Below are 4752 nucleotides of genomic sequence, written 5' to 3' on the forward strand. Positions count from 1 at the left end.
GGGTGGATTTTTTGGGGTATTTTTGGGAGGGTTTTGGGCTGGTTTTGGGGCATTTTATGGTGAGTTTTTTGGATATTTTTAGGAGGGTTTGGGTAGTTTTGGGTGGGTTTTTGGGGGGCATTTAGGACGATTTTGGGGTATTTTTGGGTGGGTTTTGGGCTGAAGGCGGCTCAGCGGCGGCGCTGGAGAAGGATGGCAGCGGCGAGGGGGGCCCGGCGGGGCCCTGCCTTTGCCAGCCCCTCCTGCCGCCCTCCTTGGAATGGTTTGGGGCAGTATGGGGTTATTGAGGTAGGAGTAATTATTTTGTTGTTGTTGATTTAATGTGGGGTTTTTTTGTTTGTTTGTTTGTTGTTGTCGTTTGATGTATTTGGTTTGTAGAGCAGGAACTGTAGACAGAATCCTGCAGAAGTAATATGGAATTTGTCCTCCCAAAACCCGCCCGGCTTCCAACCACTTTCAGCACGTGGTCTTCCTTAGCAGCACATGGTTCCCCCACACTTGGGAGCCGGTGCACTCTACTTTTCTCTCCTCCTTTGCTGACAGATCCTGCTGAGGCTGAGGACAAAGCCCTACCCCTACACGGACAAGGCAGCAGACCTGGTTCGGGAAGCCAGCGTGCTCCAGGCTGCTCCAGGACTCTGATCAAACATCAGCATCCCCGTCTCTCACGTTGATGGTACGTGGTAACCCCTTAAGAACAGAATTCCACCTTTTCTAACCCTAAGCAGCAAACTGGGGACGGATAACTCTAGAAATCCTGTCATGTAAGGACCTCCAGGATTCAGCCCTCCATGTGTCCTTGGTATCAGAGGTTGGAATTGCAGAGTTGCCACTTTACCCCCAGACGTAATTTTTGATGTGGTTGTGCCACTTTAACAGTATTTGAAATCTCTCTTCGTGTTCTTGCAGCAGCATTTTCGAAGCACAATGGAAATCTAGCCCTTCTGCCGGGAGCGGTTCACAGATTCGTGGAATCCCAGAAGGGTTTGGATGGGAAGGCACCTTTTTTTAAAGCTCGTCCCGTTCCAGCCCCTGCCATGGGCAGGGACACCTTCCACCATGCCAGGGTGCTCTAAGCCCTGTCCAGCCTGGCCTTGGACACTTCCAGGGATCCGGGGGCAGCCACAGCTTCTGTGTGCAACCTGTGCTGAGGTGCCCTGAGGAAATGTGTGAGCCGGAGGGAGCCGGGGCCGGGCGGAGGGAGCCGAGCTGTGGGAGTGGGCGAATGGAGGCGGGAGCGGGCGGGACTAGGCGAGCGTGGGCGAAAGCGGCCGAAAGGGGCCGAGGAGGCGAGCGGAGCCGAGCTTTGCCGAGTTCAGCCGAGGCGAGCCGAGCTTTGCCGAAGAGGCGAATGGAGGCGAATGCGGCCGGAAATAGCCGAGCGTGGCCGAAAGTAGCCGAAGCTGGCCGAGGAGGCGAGTCCAGCCGAACGGAGCCGAGCTCTGCCGAGCGCAGCAGCCCGGGCGGGGCTGAGCCGGGGCGGAGCCGGGGCGCCGGGAGGATCCCCTCCTGTCCCTCTCTCTCCCGCTCCATGCTCCTGCCCGTGTTCAGTTACCTCTCTTTCCCCCGTTTCCGTGTCCCCCCCAAACCCGGCTCCTTCCTGTCCTGTCCTGTCCCTGCCCCGCTGCTCCGTTCCATTCCCCCTCTCGGTGGTGTGAGATGAGATTTGAGCCCTTTCTGACACCCACGCGTGCTCTTTGTGTTGTCAAATCCCGCGTGTGAGCCAGAAGCTCTCCCTGCCTATTTTGCAGGTGGATGTGCCATTCAAAGCCCTGGAGGCAGGGCTGAGCACCGGCGAGCCGCGCGTGGCTGCTCTGCACAGGGGGCGTGGCAGGAAACACTCGCTGAGTGCCGGAGGAGCGAACGGGAGCCTTGGCCCTGCCATCCTCTGGGATCTGCGGGGACACTGCAAGCACTGGCAAAGAGCCGAGAGCCATGGGAGCAGCGCTGAGCGAGGCTGTGTCCCAGCCAAGGAGTTCCTCCTGTGTCCCTTAAGAGGATACCCCAGGGCTGGTTTTCTGCATCAAGACTTCTGATCAGACCATCTGTAGACCTCTGGCTTAATGTAAATATTTATTTATATGTTTGTCTCTGACAGCAAAGCACGTATCTCCTGACTTCCCTGCTATTCAGTATCTGCTGAACTGGCTGTGCATTTTTCCTAAGCTAAGGAAAACCCTCCCTCTGATTCTGTAATTTCCAAAGGAGCAGCATTGAGTCACTTATGTTTTTCTTGTCTCCATAACTTTAGCTTGACTCGTGCTCAAGGACAGGAATGACTCAAGAACTGTATGTGGTGAATTGTTAGTTTGGCAGGGGTTTTTGCAAATTCAGGGCTAAAATGTGATGTAAGAAAAGGCTTTTATTGCAGCAGTTAGATTTTTGCAGCATGGCAGATTTTCAAGCCTCTAAGTAAATCACTTCATTCAGATTTAAACTCTCTTGAAATATGCTTGATATGTTTTGGGGTTTTTTTCATTGTTATGCTACTTTTCGTTTTGGTTTGATTTGGCTTTCTTTTTTGCCTGGCGTGGGAAAATTTTACAGCTCTCACTTTTTTCTTCTCCAGTTGAGTATAGTGTTACCTTCTTAATTCAAAAACCATTTGCTGTATGGAAAAAGCACCTTGCCTTTGTGAAGGGCCAGGTGGGAACTGTTTTAATGGCCAGTGGCACAGCCCTGTAGCACACAATTCCCAGGAAGTGGGGAGCCCTCTGCCAGGCAGAGCCACCTGGCCAGGTTCCTGCGGGTGCTGCTGCTGTACCCGGCTGATGAGGTGAGAAGCAGCTTGGCTTTATTGCCAAAATAAAACTCACCCGTTTTCCTATGAATCCCAGCAAAGTGGTCCCAAAGGCTCTGTCACTCAGTCTCTGCTTCCATTGGTGTGGAGAGGCTGGATCCCAGTTATCACCCCAGCAGTGCCCCTGCCTCCCTTTTCCCCACTTTTCTGTTCCAGTCGTGCGAAATATTCAGGCTTTGTTTTCTTCCCCCTGCGGTTCACTGCAGATCCCAGAAAACCCACAGGAGGGAAGATCATTCCTTGTGCTTCCGCCTCCAGGTGAGAGAGGAGATGGTCACATCCTAGGAGCCTGATTTTGGAATGTTTTCTGGAATTGGCCCAGTGGCTTTTACTTCTGGGGTTCCTGGAGTCTGTCCGTGGCAGGTCCAGCCCGTGCTTCAACTGAGAGCCCTCAGTCCGCAGGGAAATGAACCTTTGGGGAAGTTCTTACAGCTCTGCTTAGTGCTTTATGAATGGTGATGATTTTCTGGAAGTAGGCTGTCCATTCTGACCCTTTTTCTTCCCTCTCCCTGCAGACTGTACCTGCTGAGAGGCTGAGGTGAGACCAGGATCTGTAAAATCCCTGACTCTCCGTGTTTTCCCGAGGCTGAAGCCGTGTTTGCTGTCAGTGACGACAGGGTGGGAGATGCTAAACACTGAAAACTTTGGGGTTTTTCCCCTGAACTCCCCAAGACTCTCTGCAGCTGTGCCCTGTCTATCTCTTGAAAGAGTTTCTGGATTTACAAAGGTTTTTACATTCTGCAATATTTATCTATAACTCGATTAAAAAGAATCCTACTGTATCAATGTGGTGTTGATTACTTTGTTTGAGTCGGTTAATTAAAGCGAATTGTTGGTAAGGGGTTTGAGCATCCCTTAGTTGGAGCTGGCAGCTCTTATTTAATTTCTCTTCATTCCTTTAATTTCTTTCAATTATTTCTTAAGCCATTACTGCAATTAGGATGCACGGTAAGGACAAGAGCATTTCTGCCCTGCTGGATTGGGAAATCCGAGCCCAATTCCTTGGAGAGATTGAGGGGATGGGGATCTGTGCCTCAAGCTGGGTTTTGACAGTGGGAATTTGGTGAGGAAGGAAGAGGAGAGATCCCACGGAAAGTGGCTGAGGCCAGTTCCGCTGGCTTTGGGTGCTCCTACCCCCGAGAAAATCATCCTGGCTGAAGGGAGCTGGAAGAAGCCAGGGGGCTGCGCCGGGGGCTGTGCAGGGACCCCAAACCCTGGTCAGGGGCGCTGGGCAGTGCCAGCTGCAGAGGAACGCTGCAGAGGGGCTGCGCTGGAGCCCCTCAGCTTCCATGCAGAGATGCTGGCACTGCGGGGCTTTCGGGACACTGCCGAGAGGCTCCGCTGCCAGAGCCGGGGAGTTCTCCCGTTCTTTTCTGTCGTGCTGGGCACCTGGCAAGTCCTTCGAGCCCCGCAGGCTGCCAGTGCCAGAGGAGCAGCTGGAATCACAGACGGTCACACAGAAACCGGGCTGGGAGAGCAAATGAGCTCTTCCATGTTGTTTTTCACAACGCGTTTTGGATTTATACCAGAATCTCTTCTCTCCCCTCAGACCCCGTACCCCTGACTTTTGAGTTTTCTCACAGAAATGTCTCGGCCTGCACCGGGAAAAAGAAAATTCCCTGGCACGGCGGGGAGCGGCGGGGTTTGGGGGTGCTGGGGCGGCACGGGGGTCCCCGCGCCCCGGCCGGTCTCGGTCAGCCCCGGGAAATCGCCGCCGCCGCCGGCTCGGCCCCGGCGCCGCCCCGGTGCTCCGGCCCGAGAGAGACCCCGACCCGCCCGCCGGGGCAGAGGCGGCACCGCCGGGAGCCGAAGCGGCAGCCCCGGGCCCATCCCGGCGGGCCGGGAGCGATGGCCCCGCCTCCATCCCGGGCGGGCCGGAGCCTCAGGGGCGGGGCCGGGCCGGAGCCTCAGGGGCGGGGCCGGCGCTGGCTCAGGTGCGCGGGACCGCGGGG

The 4752-nt window shown here is 55.1% G+C and overlaps 1 long non-coding RNA gene across 1 annotated transcript; it reads left to right on the top strand.

The window, feature by feature from the left end:
- The first annotated feature begins 1439 nt into the window (after window positions 1–1439).
- On the top strand, window positions 1440–3583 carry LOC144248609 (uncharacterized). The gene is made up of 2 exons (XR_013341905.2): window positions 1440–2065; window positions 3316–3583. It is a non-coding gene; the product is annotated as an uncharacterized LOC144248609 (long non-coding RNA).
- Window positions 3584–4752: the final 1169 nt, after the last annotated feature.

The sequence above is a fragment of the Lonchura striata genome, chromosome 1A, assembly GCF_050655825.1.
Source record: "Lonchura striata isolate lonStrDom1 chromosome 1A, ASM5065582v1, whole genome shotgun sequence".
NCBI classification, from domain to species: Eukaryota; Metazoa; Chordata; class Aves; order Passeriformes; family Estrildidae; genus Lonchura; species Lonchura striata.